Raw genomic sequence first — 9,817 nt, forward strand, 5'->3', positions numbered from 1 at the left:
TTTGGAAAATTATTGGTGATAAGATCATAGAAAAAACCCAAAAAATCTTGAAGGTTTATGGGAATGTATAAAAACATCCTGGAATAATATTTCACCTATAACATGTGAACGATTGGGTCTGTCTTGCAGCAAAAGATGTCATAATGTGATTGAAAACAAGGGGCTTTTCACTAAATACTGAAAGGATTCTTTATTTTTTCATAATGAATTTCCCTCGTTTCTTAACTTTTGGACGCCTGTAATTTAATTTAATTTATTTATACATAAAAAAAACTAGTATGCATTAAAATCAAAAATTAAAAAAAAACGTTTTTCTTTAACTACCATTATTAAACATTGGAAAATTCACCAATTTTTTTTTTCTTTTTCATAGATAAAGTTAGAAGCCAATAAAAAAAATGACCGATCGTTCCTTAACTTTTAGACGCTACTGTATATATATATATATATATATATATATATATATATATATATATATATATATATATATGAATATATAAATATAAATATATATATATAACTATAAATATATATATAAATATATAGATATATATAAATATAAATATATAACTATAAATATATGTATAACTATAAATATATATATGAATATAAATATATATATAAATATAAATATATATATATATAAATATATATATAAATATAAATATATAAATATAAATATATATATAAATATATATAAATATAAATATATATATATAAATATATATATAAATATAAATATATATGAATATAAATATATATATAAATATATATATAAATATAAATATATATAAATATATATATATATATAACTATAAATCTATATATAACTATAAATATATATAAATATATATATAACTATACACATATATGTAACTATAAATATATATATGTAACTATAAATATATATATAACTATAAATATATATATAACTATATATATTTATATAACTATAAATAAATATATAACTATAAATATATATATATAACTATAAATATATATAACTATAAATATATATATATAACTATAAATATATATAACAATATATATAACAATATATATAACAATATATATATAACTGTATATATATATAAATAAATAAATATATATATATAAATAAATATATATATATATAAATAAATATATATATAAATAAATATATATATATATAAATAAATATATATATAAATATATATATAAAAAATATATATATAAATATATATAATATATATAAATATATATATATAAATATATATAAATACATATAAAATATATATAAATATATATATAAATGTATATATATATAAATATATATATAAATATATATATAAATATATATATAAATATATATATATAAATATATATATAAATATATATATATAAATATATATATAAATATATATATAAATATATATATGCATATATATATATATAAATGAAAATATGAAGTAAAATTATTGGTAAGCATAATCATATATATATATATATATATATATATATATATATATATATATATATATATATATATATATATATATATAAGTCACCAACAATTGTAATTTATTTTTAAACTTACTGTATTTCATATTTTCATTTTTAATTATTTAAATCATTGAAATAAATTTTTAAATCATTGAAATAGTTTCTAATGCGTTTCAGACGTTCTGTGAAGTGTCCTCTTCAGAAAGTATTCCAAATGTAAGATATTTAAAATATATTTAATACGTATAAAAGCGTTTTTGCAGTCCATTTTGGTGACATGTTTCCAAGAGGTGGAAATATTTGTAAATAATTGTTAAAATCTTCATGGGTGAGTTCCGTCCCTACCCTTGCTTAATGTAAGTCAGCCCATGGTCACTGGATGTTGCTGTCTTTTGCTTTTTCCTTCTAGGAGAAACCTAAGGAAAGGATGGGAAAAGCAAAAGACAGCAACACCCAGTAACCATAGTCTGACCCCCATAAGTAAGGGTAGGGGCGGAACACACCCATGAAGATTTCTAAAATCATTTTCAGATATTTCCATTAGCAGGTCCCGTACATAGTGCCTACCAAATTGGAGACTATGTGTGTGTGAAGGCTCCAGAGAGATGTACCATGAGATTTGGCAAGAGTCGGGTAACCAAGGTAGTTAGTCCACAGTCCGTTTTTGTCGGTGGGATGCCCTGACATGTGAAGGACCTGCACCCCAAATACAGTGGATTCTCGTCAGAAGAAGATTCCGACAGCATAACATCTTTGAAGGGCAGATCAGAAAGTCTGATACCCGATGATGAAACAGAGTTGGAAGATGGTCATGAGGCAGAACTAGAAGAAGCGCGCACTTCTGATGAAGCCCTATAGGAGGGAAATATTGTGCATTTCTCTCCTAATAATTACTTAAATAAACACAAGGCCAAACGACATTGCTGTTATCAAAACAATAATGAAGGGTTTATTTAGAAAAGGCGAGGTTGTATCTCAAACTGAAGAGAAAGAAAGAAAGTGTAAATGTCTGTTTGAAGGTGTCGTCTGCCATCAGACTGCAGTCGTCAACAAGTAGCAGTGGGAGGGGTTAGTGAGAGAGGTCTGTATAGGTCGCTTGCTGGCGTTTCTTTGGCAATCGCAGCTGAGATTCCAAAGGGCTAAAAATAGTCCTTAAGGGAACAGCTCAAATCAATACGCCCTGCCAACCGATTGGTAAGTGTGGCCGAATCACTTTGGCACCGGGCATTAATTTGCTTATAGTAAATAGTTTGTTAACTGCTACAACCCCTCATTTTGAAGAGACCTAACAATTGTGAAGAAGCATCCAACAAAGACGATCATGGTCATACTATGACTCATAGAAACAAGCATCCAAGGGTGGCGTGTGCGTGTATATATATATATATATATATATATATATATATATATATAGTGATTTAAAGGTTATGAGGTAAAAATTGTAGAACCTTGTCAGTCTGGTAATAAGGGTAACGATTCAATTTCCTTCAACTCCAATCCCAAACTGAAATCACAATTAAAATTCAGTTCACTCCATCATTCTTATAATCCAGTTAGCCAATCAAATAAGTTAAACGTAACAACTACCAATATAAAAAGAGTCATCACCCACACAAAAGGTTTTTGCTGCCACTCTTCCTAGGAGTGCTTCTGCTTCCTTCAAGTTTTCTCAATAATATTAAATACAAAAAGTAACATAGTTTGGTATTATTATACAAACACCGTGACAGCGTTAGGGTTAGGGTTAGGATTAGGGTTAGGGTTAGGGTTAGGGTTAGGTTTAGGGTTAGTGTTAGGGTTAGGGTTAATTCGCTGTCACGGTGTTTGTATAGTTTTACCCATAGTTTTTCATGCTTCAAAAAACCCTCATAACCTTTAAATCACTATCCTAGAAGCATACGTGGACTTTTAACATTATATATATATATATATATATATATATATATATATATATATATATATATATATCGGAAAAAATAAAATAAATAATAAATGCTATTAAAAATAGTTAATGTATTGTAAACAGCATTTCTCACCATCTGAACCCGACAGGAATGATCGAAGAACATTAGTAGGAGGAAGAGGAGAAGCAGGAGATTTATTGCATAAAAATGGTTGGGGAGTTAAAAAGAAAAAAAAAAATCATAATTTTAACGCAGAAGAAAAATCGTGAAAGGTGATAAAACGAAAAATATTTCTCGGACACGGCCACTAACCTATTTTATAAGAGTATCATTTTTTTTTTTTTCATTCAAAAAATACATTTGGTATCTCCTTCTTATACTAAAAGTGAGAAAAATTCGAGAATTAATAACCAGTGAAAATAAATTAAGTTGAATTTTATTTTTATTGTGTAATTTAAACGAAAGGCTTCTTTTAAAACTCGATCATAAAATGAACGCAATACAAACAATTTCGGAATTGATTGGACTTACCTCTATGCGTAAAAAGAAATAATTTAATGATAGAAATCAGATGTTAATTAAAGAAAATATTTTAAAGTTAATGTACGCTTTCAATCGAGAATTTATCTGGAGATGAAAAATGTGAAAGTGTAAACAAGGGAGATAATTTCGAATAAAATAATGAAACCCGAAACCAGTGTATGTTGTTGTTTGTTGTTGTTGTTGCTACGTAATTGCTTAAAATTAAATATATTTTCCAATAAATATATTTATTCAATCAGTAACAGTTTAAGGACTTCAAAATCATGGTATGTATGTGAATAGGGGCTGCGTTATTATCGCCATATTCCGGACAATTTACGTAAATTTGCCGAACGAAAACTTCGTTTTATTTTTTTGTCTTCGCCGAAAACGATAGCCAATATTTAAAATGCTTGCAGCCAGTTTTAAATTAGAGAATTATGTAGAAATAAATGCAAGAAAAAAAAAATGTTTTCATTTAAATTTTTGGTGCTTCTACATTTTTTGCCGAAATTGGAGACGCAATTTTTTTTCACGCACTTGCTGTCCAAATCCATGGGAGACATCATTATGGCCGAAGCATAAAATTACAAAAAAAAAAAATGAAACTTCCGAAAAGAACTACGAAAAAAAGTAAATAAAGAAAGTGAAAGAGAACATATATCCGTAATTGTTTAATTGGAAATGAGAACGGGAAAGTTTTTCATGGAACATTTTTTTTATTTATTAAAAACAGAAAATGAAATGACATGTTCATAATGCTTTAAACTGGGCGAGCGCCATTTGAAAACCAAAACAAAAACAAAACATTTATTGTATAAAAATTTATCAAAATATAATTGGAAAAACATTTATTGAAAAGCTCCAATACTATCGGTTTACCAAGTTTCTGGGAGTAATAAATGATAATTTTAGTTTAATTTAATCTTTCCAGAAGCAACACATGTTAATTTTGGTAAATTTATTCTTTCCCTTTCCGGAAGCAATCGTTCCGACATATAATGATGTCTCCCAATCTCCCATGGATTTTTTTTATTTTTTTATTACATTTTCCACCCCAAACAAGGTACATTGCCACTTTGGTGTAGGGGGTTACTATCAGGGGAAACATCTACTGGGGTACTATGTAGGGATTAGGGCAGCGAGATGTTGGTTCACGTTGCACTTGAACTTATGCATGTCAGTACAGTTGGGGAAGCAGTGACCTGGAATGGAATTCCAAAGTCTAGCAGTTCTGGGGAAGAAACTACTGGAGTAGAAAGATCTTTTACATCTAGGGATCTCTACAGTGTGGGGGTGGGAATTTGCAGCTTGTCGGGTCTGTCGAGGGTGTTCACGTCGTGGGGGCACAAGTGCTTGCAGTTCTTCAGAGCATTCCCCATTATAATACTTGTAGAACAGGCAGAGGGATGCAACGTTTCGACGATGGGACAGAGGCTGAAGTTTAGATGCCAGTTTAGGGCCTATCAGATTTGCGACTCTCTTTTGAACCCTGTCAAGGAGCGAGAGACTAGTAGCCGATGCACCGGCCCAAATATGACAGCAATACTCCATACATGGGCGAATAGTGGCCTTATAGAGGTACAGGATACTTTCGGGTGTTAGAAGTTTTCTAGCACGGTAGAGAGAGCCCACCTTCCTTGCAGCGGCCCTGGCAATGCCCTCGATGTAATTGTTCCAACTCATGTTTCCTGTGAACGTTAGGCCAAGGAGCTTGAGAGACATACTCTCAGATAAAGAGTCGTTGGCCATTGCTATAGGTGGTAGAGAAGGTTTCTTGTAATTATTGAATGAAACCAGTTTTGTCTTGGTGGCATTGAACGTTACCATCCATTTTTGTCTCCATTCCACTACTGATTGGAGGTCATTCTCTAGTGTTTCTGCCATTACTTTAGATATATGTTCGTTTGTTTTCCTGTCGTGCCTGCTATAGAGTGTGGTGTCATCAGCATATATACCCATCTCAGAGGCAATCTTGTCGGGGAGGTCATTTATGAATATCAGGAACAGCAGAGGTCCAAGGATAGATCCTTGGGGCACTCCCGCATTTATATCATATTGTTTAGATGTACGACCGTCGAGGACAAACTGGATTTTTCTCTTATATAAGAAGGATTTAATTATGTTAAGTATTCTACCAGTGATACCGTAAGATCTAATCTTCCTGAGGAGACCCTCATGCCATACCCTGTCAAAAGCCTTAGATATATCTAGAGCTACTGCTCTGCCCTCTCCCGCTTTGTCCAGTGAATGGTATATGCGTTCAGAGATTTGGACAGCAAGTGCGTGAAAAAAATGGTGTCTCCAATTTCGGCAATAAAGTGTGGAAGCGCCAAATTTTTATTTTAGTTTTTTTTTTTTTGTAATTGGTAAATTTATATTTGTAATTGGTAAAAATTATATTTTAAAGAAAAATGTTAAGGTGGACTGGACACCGTGTCCACCTTAACATTTTTTTTTTAAATAGCGACTTCAGGTATGCCGAAATGAATATCGCACTTAAATTTTCCACAAATAACTAATTTTCCAGATATTCAGCAATATAATTTCTTATATTATTAATCGTGGCCATCTTGCTATGCATGAGCGCACGCTCGTGCATGTAAACGGGAGATATAATCGTTAGTATTTTTTTTCAAGTTTGTTGGCAGGGGAAAGGAAGAGGGAACCGGGTTGTTATAGGTTCCAAACATTTAAAAAAACGCGTAGAAACACGTCAAACAATGTTGAGGGGGGGGGGCTTTTAATTTAAGATTTGCTTTGAAAATGTCTCACCGTTAAATATTACTTGATTAATTAATTATAATTTCCTGATATTGTTATGGTTGTTAACACAAAAAAAAAAAAATAGGATTAATGCACACTGCCCTCCTTGTATATATATATTTTTTTTCTTTTCATCTTTTTTTCAATATTTTTAACGGATTATTATCGGTTGGACACTAATCTACCGGCGGATTCTACCGCCAGTAAATAAAGGTATATCATACAAAACCGTTTGAAGGAACTTATCATTGAGCGTACAGAACAAAACACCAAACAAAACTGAAAACTAGGGACTGCCAAACGATTGTGAAGATTGGACCGCATGTTTCCGTGACGTCAGATTGTAAAAGTGAGAAATTACTGTAAGAAAAAAAATGTAGGGAAAAATTCAAGATGGCGCCCGACTCTCTCTTTAACACGGTAAGATATCCTCAACACGGCACAAGAAGCAATAGCCACACGATTCCCCAGCCAACTCAATCGTCACTGCCCACGTCTTTCCCCTCACCCGCTTTTATCGTCGTTCTAGGTCGGCTAAATTTGCATATTCCGAGAATTCGTGTGACTTTGCGAGACATCATACTTTACAAAAGACGGCGGTCGCCATCTTGGTCCCTCTTTTCTATTTTTGGTCGGTAACGCTGAGCTGGTCTCGAGGTAAGTCTTTTTCCCCTCATCCGTCTCTCCCACGTACCCACACAACACGCAAACACGCGGGCGCTTATCTCCTGGATGCACGTTACATTCCCCCCTGATCTGATGATCACATAGAGAGCACTGGGGGGGTGGCCTTTTAGTGCGTGTGCTTCTGCGAAGAGGTACATTCACTGTTTCAGATTCGGGCTCTGGATCTGGTTCCGCCTCATCAGATGAAGTATCGCTATCAGTCTCTGGAAGGGGCTCACTGAATCCGTGCATCGGCAGCTCATCGCTAGATGCTTCACTGCTTTCTTCTGTAGTTGTATGACGCACCTCGGTAGCTGGGCGAAGATCTCGCACATGTCGTGGGGTTCCATCGACCAAAACAGACTGCTGGCTAATCACTCCAGATATGTGTCCTCGCTTAAACTTGTCGGTGCACCGATTTCCTGGAGGCCGCACCCACACTGGATCTCCCACTTCATATCTGTTATATGTTCCCTTGTCGGTTGGCTGCGTAGTGTTGATTCCCTTCACTCCGACTTGGTACGTGTAAATAGCATTCGCAGGTGCGGTTGAAGGGGACGTCCCGTCCTTTGGCGTAATGTTGTACCAATATGTTGCTTCCGCAATAGTACATCGCTTCCTGGCAGCAATTCTCTTGATGCTGCGATGGCTTCTTTCAGCAATGCCATTTCCTGATGGCACATGTGCACATCGCAACCGTAGACGGACGCCCCACTCATCTAACAACTGCCGGACTTGCTGGCTACAAAACGCTGCATCATTGTCAGTCAGGAGCTCTTCCGGCGCACCTCACTCAAAAAAAATGGATGATAGGTGGCGAACAACATTTGCTGAATCCTGTCTGGTCATCTGCCGCCACACCGCAAATCTCGTAGGCCCGCAATCAATGAGAGTTAGAAAGGGCTTGCCACTGTAATGGGTAATATCCATGGCCAGCCGCTGCCACACACTCTCAACTTCCAAGCGACCCTTCTGCCATCGCTCTGGTGCAGGATCAATAGACTGGCAAGCCTCACAATTTCTGACGATCTGTCTGACATCCATCTTGGTCACTGCTGGGTATGCACGCCTCACAAAATAAAGGGTCCTCTTGATACCCGGATGTCCGCTCTGTGCATGAATTTTTTGTATTTGACATGGGTCGATTGCAACTGCACAAGATCGAGCAGTAATCTCCATTCCCATCTTCGCGGCTTCATACCATTTGTGAGGTACACGGGTCAGTTGGTCAGCACGATTACAATGTGATGGCACCAGAGTGACGCTCAGTGATAGCCCATACTCAGATACCAGGTTTTTTAGCGTGTCTAGCCTTCTCCGTATTAACATTTCGCTTGCTGCCTTGGTACGGATTCGTGTCCGTCCTGAAAGTGTGTCAGACACCCAGTGGTAGACACAGAGAGAATCTGTGTACAAGGTCAACTTCTTAGACTGCCACTGCAGGGCCAGATTTACCCCCTTTACAACAGCGTCCAGCTCTGCCAGGTTGATATGCTGAGAATCTGTTACGGGCCGCAGCCAACATGCATCCTCGAACACGTTTCCTCCTTGCTCCAACGATACTCCCAACGCCAAAGAACTGGCATCAACCCACACACCTAAGTTGTCTCCGTTAACACACCACCGCCCACAGGCAGGGTCCTTCTTGTTCACTCTCTCCAGTGTCTCCTTAATCATCAGAGTTAGTAGGACATCATCGGATATGTCATCCCAACCCGTGGTTGTTAAATTTGCTCTGCGTTTAATCACACCAACAGCTACGCGGAGCCAGCCACAGACCGGTAAGTGACCAACAAGTTTTCCACACCAAGAAAAAACGGTCCGCCTTGTAACGAGGTTGGGGATGCTTGGAATTTCACTGCCACGCCTCCATTGTAGGGTGCCATCCTCTTCATAAACATCCAATCCCAATACACGTGCTCCTTCCCTTAAACGTTCGGGATTCTTGCATTCCAGACCAAACTGAGCCAACTTTTCTTTGACACACGACGCAGACTGTACATCTTCATTGACGTATACGTCATCAATGTAAGCTGACGTTGAGTCCCTCATGGGCTTTTCTTGGGACAATACTGTGTTGACAATAGTCTTCATGATCTGTGGTGCCACATTTAGGCCGAAGCCAAGGCGTGTAAGGCAGTACCTCTGCCCCTGGAACCAAACTGTCTGGAACGGCCACAACGTCTCATCAACTCGCACCTGTAAATAGGCTTTTCGTAAATCCAATATTGAGACATTAGTGCCTTTCTGACGCCATTCCCTCAACTTACTGGCGCATACGTCAGCATCGGCAGTGTAGGCTTCAATATGCTTGTTAAGCTCCCTATAGTCCAGCACGGGCCGTACTTTCGACTTGTTATGCTGGACTACTGCCATCAAGGGTATTAGACCCTTCGGAGGCCCAAGCTTGTCCTCAGGGTAGGGGATTAACCAGCCATCTTGGATCCACGCCTTTAGTTCCCTTTCGTATTCTGCTC

The 9,817-nt window shown here is 35.9% G+C and overlaps 1 protein-coding gene across 1 annotated transcript in view; it reads right to left on the reverse strand.

The window, feature by feature from the left end:
* LOC145242352 (uncharacterized) overlaps window positions 1-4,479 on the reverse strand; it is a 12,134-nt gene extending 7,655 nt beyond the window's left edge. Inside the window, exon 1 of the mRNA XM_080105358.1 lies at window positions 3,918-4,479. The gene's annotated coding sequence lies outside the window, so the exon portion shown is untranslated. The remainder of the gene's footprint in view (window positions 1-3,917) is intronic.
* Window positions 4,480-9,817: the final 5,338 nt, after the last annotated feature.

This window comes from Euprymna scolopes, chromosome 21 (assembly GCF_053919585.1).
Source record: "Euprymna scolopes isolate OS-2025 chromosome 21, ASM5391958v1, whole genome shotgun sequence".
NCBI lineage: Eukaryota > Metazoa > Mollusca > Cephalopoda > Sepiida > Sepiolidae > Euprymna > Euprymna scolopes.